This window comes from Neopsephotus bourkii, unplaced genomic scaffold (genome assembly GCF_033783945.1).
Source record: "Neopsephotus bourkii isolate Nb327-2 ecotype Australia unplaced genomic scaffold, CSIRO-AGI_Nbou_v1 NB_361, whole genome shotgun sequence".
NCBI classification, from domain to species: Eukaryota; Metazoa; Chordata; class Aves; order Psittaciformes; family Psittacidae; genus Neopsephotus; species Neopsephotus bourkii.
In genome coordinates, this window is record NW_026900867.1 from 209,529 (window position 1) to 219,139 (window position 9,611).

Genomic DNA, 9,611 nt, shown 5'->3' on the forward strand with positions numbered 1-9,611 from the left:
ATGAGTTCTTTTTCTGAAGCACCCAATAGAAGCAGTGCTAGCAGTAAAAGAAGATTTCTTGATCTTTAGGGATCCACCTAGAAATAGGCACAAAGCTTGTAGGTTTTAGGGTGGGTTTTTTTTTTTTTTTGTAGCTGCTTTGCCTTTTTCCTAAGGCCATTTCTGGGTGTGATTACCATTGTACAAATCAGTTTCCTCTAGTATCTTATCTGCTTTGTTTTTGTTTAATTGGAAGATAAGAATTTCTTCTACAAGCATGTCTAGATTGTATTTTAATGGAGCAACTCACCCATGCAGCTATATATAAGATAGGTTTAAACTACATAATTCAGACAGTAACGATAATACAGTCACAAAGTCATGGAGACATTTGGCCTAGATGCATTTATTCACCTGAGCTCCTGGATGCATTTTTACAGCCTGCACTGAAAACTTGGTTCCTAGAGATTATTTTTTCAAAGTTATTAATTGAGAGGTACTCTGGCTATGTCTATGCAATCTTCCACTGCAACTTAGCTGGGCTGTTGTTGAAGATGAGTGTTTTCAGTGCACTGGATTTGCCTTCTGTTTATTTGCAAGAAACCTTTATTCTCACAGGTGAGCGGAATAAAGAAGAAATACCACACTATGAAAGAGAAAAAAACATTAATCACCATTTAGTGATAGTACCAAGAAGAAAATTCACCTAAAGCTGTGTGTTTTGGAAAGGAAGAATAAGAACAAGAGAGACTAAGAGAGGAATAGAACAACTTAGAGTGTTAAGAAAAAAAGACACAAGCAACTTTTAAAATACTACTGGAGAAACACTACTTTAAAAGTCTAAAATATTAAAATTGATTGAGGTTGTGAAATAAGTGTATTATTTAGTCCTTTGTGCATTAAAATTAATTTTTCATCTTCTTATCTAAGCAGCATCCCTATTGGCTTTTGCTGAGCATTCTTAATATTTTATGTGCTTAAGGGAAAAAAGCTGAACTTTGACATTCCTGAGAATGTTTAACTTTATTTATTCTCATTTCCCATGCAAAGAAATTTCAAATCATGCAAGAAAAAAAGGAAAGAGAAAAAAATAGGCATAGTTTTGCTGCACCATTCTGGCTTTATTTCCCATATGGTTGTGCATGCAGGTGCTAAGAGCTCTATTCTTCTCTACATTATTATTTTTCCCTTGTTTCCTGCTATCTCACTTGTGTGGCTTGTATCATGCAGTAGCCCCAGAAATGCTGAGAACATCAATAATTTGATTGTAACTGAGCAATAATAAACGATGAAGCAACTTCATCTGAGCTGGAAGATCTGGCCTTAACCTTTCTCTATTTACAGCTCTGGAAGCCTTGCATTCAGGAGAATTTTAATCAGCAGAGACATGACAGTCCTCATGTACCAAAGCACGACATAAACATAGCAAAACTGCTGCTATTAGGAGATAAGTTCTTATGTGGTACCCCCACAAACAAAAGGTTTTAGTAGATCATCATTGGTGCTAAAAGCAGCATAAGCAAATAGACCTGTATAAGCCAAACAACTGCTTAAATCACCACAGCTTGGTCGCTGACAGAAAATTAAATATGTTAAACCTTCAATATCATGGTCCTTATACTCACATGCTGAGGCTGTACCATTTGATACAGCAAGGTTTTATACCCTACCGGCCACTCTAGGCATTGCAGTTCTTCCAATGAAGCAACAATTTTGTACCTTTCAATGTAAAGTTATACACAGATCTGTGTATTGTCCCACAATTGTACCAATTCCCTGTGCCTTCATCCTTAGCTTTGGACTGACATGGGTGAATCCTCACACTGATACAGATAACCAACCTGAACTCAGAGGCATATGTGCATAGTCCTTGAAAGTGTTAGAAGCCTTGACTTGGCTGTTACACCGTTGCTGAAGAAAACTTTTCAAATAATACTTCCTGTTCCATTCCCAGGGAAAACAAAACCAAAACCAATTAAAAAACCAAACAAAAAAACCCTTTGAATTTTGTCCATTGGATCTTTCAGTGGCAGTAGTTCTCCTTTATAAACACTTAATACTCAAAAACTAGAATGGCTGGGACATGTGACAGGGTGAACTGAGCTTAGGACAGTTAATTTTAATAAACCAATGTTTATATGAATAAAGGTTTATATGAATAAAAGTTTGTATTCTTCTCAGTTAATTTTAAGTGTGTAACTGGGTCTTTAAGGTGAGAAAATGGTTATCTCTTTGTGACTAATGGAGAGAGATGGTTGTACAGAGAAGAATGGTTTCATTCTGCTCCTAAAATGTGTCTCTGAGACCGTGGTTCAAGTGCAGTACCTCTATATAGCTAGGATCTCTTTATTGTTCAGCCAAATTTAATTCCTTGATACTTAAAATAATGCTGGATGCCCAGAACTGAAAGGGACTGTAAAATTGTGTAAGTTATTAAGGTGGTGTCCCTTCGACCCCAAAGTAATCCTGAAATTACAGCATGAAATGTAGAAAGGATAGAAGCTTCAGTTAGCACATCATCCAAAACAAACTGATACCAGCCACGTGCCTCTGACTACGGTTACTTGATGAGTAAAGTCATTTTTCCCCAGAGTCTTCCTGTGCTACATTGATTGTATCACTTTCAATATCTCTTCCTTGACTACAGACAGCTCCAGAGATTTCTCTTTCTAGGTTGCTTAGCTTTGTCAATTCCAATTTATCTAGTTATTTCTTTACCTTTTTCCTCAACAGCAAAGATTTGTGATCAATAGTGAGCCTCATAAAAGCCCTAGAAGGTATTGCTAACCCCTTTTTCTTGAGTTACCAACTCCCCCATTGAGTCTACAGAGAAGTAGTCTCAAACAGCTTGACTGGTTAACAGGTACCATCTGTACCCACCATTTACCTGGCATTCTCATTTTCCTCCTAGAAGTGGTTTTGTTTAAAGCAGGTTTCCCTTTTTGTTTCTTTCCCCCACTTCATCCTCTGCATGCATTTTGGAAAATTTTTAATTTTTGATGTTTGTGGAACAAGCCAGTGGCATTTTAACGTTTTTATTTTAATTCCCACAAAAATTCATATGTGAACCCTGCTAGTTGCACCCATTTCGTTTTAAAAAGAGCTTTCTTTTTTGTTCATTTTACACTGAAATACTCAAAAGCTCAATGGAGAATAAACAGATAAATTATTCCCTTGAATTCAGTCTGAGTTTGGAATTGCTATGGCTAGGAGATGTTTTCATTGGCTACATTTATGTTCAATGCTCCCCAAAGCAATCACTCATTCAAAAAGTTCCAATTCTGGATCAGCTGTGATAAGAATAAGCCAGAAAAATCCAAAAGATGAACTCCCTGTGGTGTACACTACCTTTCACGTACACAAATTCAACTGAGCACTCAAACAGTGTGCTGCAAAATTTGGTGCTCCAGAAGTTATATGCAAGTTAAGTGAAGTTTGTATTTCTTAAACATATGATCTTCAGTTGTTATTTTAGCATTAGTAAATAGTTTACTTTAGATAAGAATTCCAACATGTCAGAAAATCTCCTTTCTATATTATGGCCTGAGACAGAGATAAAAAACTGTTTGGAGGAGAGACCAAAATACCCCACTACTTTGGAATGCTTTTCCCCCTGGCAGAAAAAAAATGAATTAAATAAATATTTCAGATCAAGGTGTCATAAAACTATTTATATTTGACCAAAATATTGTTCATTTATCTTCTCCAAAGTGAATTAAATAAAAACAGAATAAGAAGTTGGTTTTGAAATAAAGGGAAATGAAACAAATATTTCTCCTTTTGTCTTCAGCCAGGAAAAAAAAAAAAAGGAAACCAAACCAAACAAAAAAAAATGTAATTTCTACTTCATACTAAAGTTCTATTAACATGGACATTATGCTCCCGCTGTTGTCCTCATTTCATATAAGACAAACATTTAAGACAAAAATTATTTGTGTTTTATTATTATTACTACTGAAGAGGTATAATTGTGAGTCTAGGGGAGCAGTGGAAAATAGGGCCACTACTCACCGTCATTTGGAGATCCAGTTGCTGAATTTCCTTTTGGACATGTATGGTGCTCAGCCACATATGAATAATAGAATCATAGAATCATCTATGTTGAAAAATACCCTAAAGATCAAGTTCCACCATTACCCCAGGACTGCCAAGTCCACCACTAAACTAATGGCCTCATCTACATGGTTTTTGAACAATTCCAGGGCCAGGATGCTGGCCTTCCTTGCTACCCTGGTACACTGGCTCATGTTGAGCTCATCTTGATGGTATCCTTGACCTTCCTGGCTACCCTGGTACACTGGCTCATGTTGAGCTCATCTTGATGGCTCATGTTCAGCAGCCATCAATCAACATCCTCAGGTTCTTTTCTGACAAGCATCTTTCCAGCCATCCTTCCCCAGGCCTGGAGCGTTTTTTGAGTTTATTGTGGTCCAACTACAGGACCCATCAATTTTACTTGTTGAACATCATGCCATTGAACACATTCCATGGATCCAACCTGTCTTGCAGAGCCTCCTGCCCTCTACCAGATCAACACTCCCACCCAGTTTAGTGTCATCTGCAAATCTACTGAAGGTACACTCAATCCCCAGGAAACAAAGGAAATGAGAGGGAGCTGTTACCCAGAACTGGTTATTACATTACTTAGTCTTCACACATTTAAAGTGGGAAGTGTAAAGTGTTTTCTTGCAGCTGGTCTTAGCCGCTGATCAATACTGACAGCTTCTTCTAAACAATGCAGTCATTGAAGAAATGCAATCTTCCTTCTCCCAAAGCAGTTATATCTTTGGAAGGAAAAAGAAAAAAAAAAAAAGAAGGGGTGTATATGTGCATGAGTGTGTGCAAGACAGAGAGAGAGACATTCAGTGTTCCATTCATCCAAGGATTCATGTTATAATTATTTTTACCATAAAATGGGGGTTAATCCGCCTGTTTGTTCTTTCTCCAGTCATTGGCAATCAATGCAGTAAGTTGAGGTCTTCACTCACCTCTCTTCCTGTGACTGATGGGTCTGATCCTGCAGGATTCTGGCTCCTCTCCATTTAGAAATGGCAGTGTTCTCAATCTCCAGTGAAGTTCTTGGTGTTTGGTGTGCTTCACTTTTTTTTTTTTTTACCAGCTTCTGCTTTGTTACAGTCTCTCAGAATGGAATCTGAGAAGTTGCAAGTGCTGACAAGTTCATTAGCAAGACATCGTCTAAAAGCCATCAGTGACAACACATATGTAATCTGATGTACATACATTTGTCCCAATTTTCAAATATGTTTTCCACTCCATGCAAACTAAGACCTTTTGAATTTGTCCTTCAGTGAAAAATCTTTGGGAAAGGAGATAGACAAGGTTTTCTGCCCAGCAAGTTCAGCCTCTGAGCTACTTAGACTAGCTCTATACTAATAAATCCCACTACATGTGAGTACTCCCTCATGACTGGCCTTTTAGCTCAGCTCTCAATATGCTCCCTGGTACTTGGCCCATGAGACCTAGCATTCTTCCAGACAGCTCAGGAGTGTATCAGGGAGATTATGACAGCAAGCAATACTAATTGCATAGATAAAACTTAGAACCTCTGTTTATTCTAGGCAGCTCTTCATCATGTGGGTGTCTTAGAACTGCATTTTTCTCCACTTTTTTCCTGACTTTAGATCTGACAAACTGTTTCAGACAAAGTTCCGAAATGACTGCAGTGAGTATTCCCAGCACTCTCCAGCTAAAGCTACCAATTCCAGCCTGTAGTTATAAAAAAAAAAAAATATAACAAATGAAATGCTCTCAGGAGGTCTGTAGCCATTTCAAGCATTTCTACATGTTTGGTAATCTTGGACAAAAAGGTGAAAACTTTTGGATATTACAGGGCAAATGTTCTGGAACAGAAGGACAGATAAAAAACACACATCAGTATCTGGGACAGCTGAGAATAAACCAACTGATGTATGTCTTGAAGCTTTTGTAGCTTTCAGAAAAGCATGTGCTGTGACAAAGTTCATTGTTTAAGAAGACTTTCACGGAGTTCACAAAGTATGCTAGTATCCGTGCCACTTTACTGCTATTGTTTCAACCAGGATGACCCATTGGTCATTTCACACAAATGTAATTACACACCTTATAGAAAAGTTAAGAATTAGGAATTCATTTTCAAATTCTATATTGATTATCATTATGCTAATTATACCATCAACTAAGTTAAAATTATAAAACAAATATAATTTTTTGCTTTAGGACTTAAAAGTGGGGCACGAGTATCTAATATCTAGAGATTATTATTTCTTTTCACCAACTATAGTAAAAGCCAGAGGGCAAGCATATTGACAATTTACGTAGCTCAGCTGCCAAAAGTCAGATGGAAAGAATTGTTATTCAGCTGTGACCGAAGTCTGCTGGGAAAAGAGCATCTAATACCTTGCAGGGTCACCCTCATGAGTCCTGAGAAGGGAGATGAAGTCAAGGAAGTTGGGTTTCTTCACTCCAAGGCACTTTTGCTGCTCCCCAGTGGGAAAAGAAATAGCCTTTGTATGCCACTGAGGAGCTAGAGGATAATTTTTTTCTGTTTGTTAGTTTGTTTGTTTGTTTCAGCCTCCAGTTAAGGCGCAAATAAAATATCCAGGACGACTGTTTGGGTTCTGTTCTCATGGAAAATTTCAATAACTGGTAAGATCTCCAGTGAAACATGAATTTGCCACAGGGAAGAACTGCCAATCAGTAACCAGCTAAAGCCATCACTCAACAAAAAATATACTAGAAGGATCCCAGTGAACTCTGAGCATGGTATAATCTTATAGTTTTGATTTTGTTAATATATTTCCCCCCCTCAGATTTTATTTAAGACTGAATCTGAAATATTTTTAAACAAAAGTTAACCAGAACAGGTGCATTAAGATCAAGAGGGATGGTATACTGAAAAGCCAACAGTACATCTTCACTAACTGAACTGTGCTTATACATGTATACATCTGATAGTCTTAACACTTCTGATGTTATATAGGTCCTGGTGTTGGATATGTCACAGAAAATGCAGTTCCAAACTGGGGGTTCCTGCTGCTCTCCAAATAAAATAACTTTCTTTCTGATCTTCCTCATTGTCCTTTGAATGAAGGCTGTTTAACTTCCTTGGTTTGGCAGCCATGTTTAGAGAAACAGTTCTGGATTCAGATTCAGAGATAGAAGCAACAAGAAAAAAATCCACCTTGAAGTTATTTTCAGGTCTAAGGCAAGGCCTTAACATCACAAAGCATCATGAAATAGATGTCTTGAGCTAGGTGTGGCTAAGCATCTAAAGCCGTGAGACTTAAACCAGAAAAGACAGCTAGTGGTCTTTCAGGATCCCAGCAAAAGATGAAGACACCTTGAGATAGCTCTTGGTCTTAGTATGTTTTAGAAATGCAAGTGCATGAAAAACCCTGAGTAGCAAGGAGTTTGGAGCAGGGAGTGATAATGCAACATGTGGTTGTGATTTACACGAAACAAATTATTTTTTTTACCTGACTGGAGGATGTCTATTTATCATTGGTGATTTTATCTTAATTTAATGTGATAGCTAGAAGTGGAGATAACAGAAAAACATTTTGACTTGTTTGCTAACTAATGAAAAGTAAAATTCAGTGTAACACTGGTTCATTGTACTTTTAGATAAACGAGGATTTTCTCTCACCCCACTTTTTCCTTCTTTTTCTTCTTTCTTCCTTCCTTCCTTCCTAGCAATAAAATGGTTAGCACAAGTGCTCTTTTATCAATGGTGATGTAAAAAAAAAGTGTGAACCAGGGGAATCTTTACTGTCAGGTTCCCTGGAAAATGGGAGTTCTTTGATTTAAAAGTGGATTTATTTATCGAATAAGACCATCAGCGGTTTTTTCTGCTGGGAGTTTTAATATACCCTCAGTGGACCCCACCATCTAGGTTCTTATTAGTGTTAATAACAATGAAAGAAAGCTTTAGATTCCTTCAGATTTTTGTAAGTGAAATACAATCCATATATTTTATCCTTCTGGTATATTGTCACTGGACAAAAGTCACTGACAACAGGAGTATTTGGTACTATGGCTGTCCTCCAAAGAGACATTGGTTTGAGCCAATCAAAAGCTACCCAAGTAGCTAAGGAACAGGAGGAACAGAATGGAAGAGGGTTTGCACAATGATCTTTTAAAGCTAGATGGCTTGCATATTGCTCTGTTGTAACCAGCTGTCTAACATGATGTAGGGTCCCAAGCGCTTTTATGAGTCAAGGTAATGACACAATGAGTACTGAGTAATTTAGAACTTGTTCTACAAAGCAAAGAGTACTGGGTTCTGCTGTAGCTGTTTGCATGGATTTCTATGGAAATCCCAAATTTGTTACACCATTTCTAAAATTTAAGGATTGCATCTGGAAAAACATGCTCAAGGAACTTATCTAGGGCATCATCCTCTTAAAAGTTAACTTTACTGTGTCCTATGAATGAAATACTGAACAGCATGTATATTATTTTTAAAAGGGATATAAAACAATAGGGAAGCACTGCCTGGTTATATTACAGGATCTATCTTCTCATGTATCAGCAAAAAACTATCACTGAAGTATACCTAATTATCATATTTACAGTGGCACAGGTAGTAAAACAGTTATGTTTTGCATTGCTCAGGATGTTCAGGACTGAAATAGATAAACTATGTGGGAGATTAGTAATAAGTAATTATTCTCTACTTACATATTCAGCTTCATATTTCTAAATTAAGGTAAGTGGAAAAAGCTTATAAAAAATTCAGGGCTCTTTTATCTTTCCTCCTCCCTCTTATTAGAAACTGTGCATGAATTTGCATAGAATAAACTGAGCCCATAAATCATGGCAGAAACTGCAAGAACGCTCTTTGTAAGTTATAATTTAAGGTTAACTGTAGCACATTTTGCTTACTGTATTATTAATGACTTCAGTTCACTCATGACAAGATTACATATTAAAAATTGTTGGTAGACAAAACTCCAGTTCATAATCAATTTGCTTCCTAACCTTAGAAAGCCACTTACCGTGTTTTCATACTTCTAATGAAGAGACCATCAGGCAATACGCTACACTGGCTCTGATCTTCAGTAGCTCTACTGCATCTGGCCAAGAGGTTTAGGTGCAAGGCCTTACATGGAGCTTGAACTGTGCCCACATGCCACATGGCAGGCTTGGAAAAGCCACATAATCTTCTGGAATTTATGTCTATGTCCACAAGGAAAAATGCCAGCAGAAACACCTGGATAACTTCCGAACAGAAACTGTGATACCTGCAGAATACCTGCAGGATTCTCTTCCTTCTCTAACGTGAAGCACAAAATGGTAACATGGCTATTGTGAATTAATAACCTTGCAGGATGCTTTGTTATGCATTTGCAGTCAGTGTAAAAGGGAATCCAAATTTGCTGGTAACCAATACTCCCATAGAAGGACTCCCTTCTAGGCTGCTACAGGTTGCTTCCGTATTTCAGGAGCAAGGTTGAGTGTTCATGTGATAAAACATGAGCTAATCAACACAAACAAAAGGACAGCATACTTACAAGCGCTATATATACATAAAGAGCACTCACTCAAACATGAATAACACAAATGGCTTAATTCTGCTTGTGCCTGCTGGCTAATCAGGCTCAATGTTTCTATCAGATTTTGTACCCATGACA

General features: G+C 37.4%; 1 long non-coding RNA gene across 1 annotated transcript; it reads right to left on the bottom strand.

Annotated features, from left to right (window-relative positions):
- Window positions 1-4,591: 4,591 nt before the first annotated feature.
- On the bottom strand, window positions 4,592-9,372 carry LOC133209777 (uncharacterized). The gene is made up of 3 exons (XR_009724761.1): window positions 8,976-9,372; window positions 4,968-5,175; window positions 4,592-4,763 (listed from the first exon to the last, which is right to left on the bottom strand). It is a non-coding gene; the product is annotated as an uncharacterized LOC133209777 (long non-coding RNA).
- Window positions 9,373-9,611: the final 239 nt, after the last annotated feature.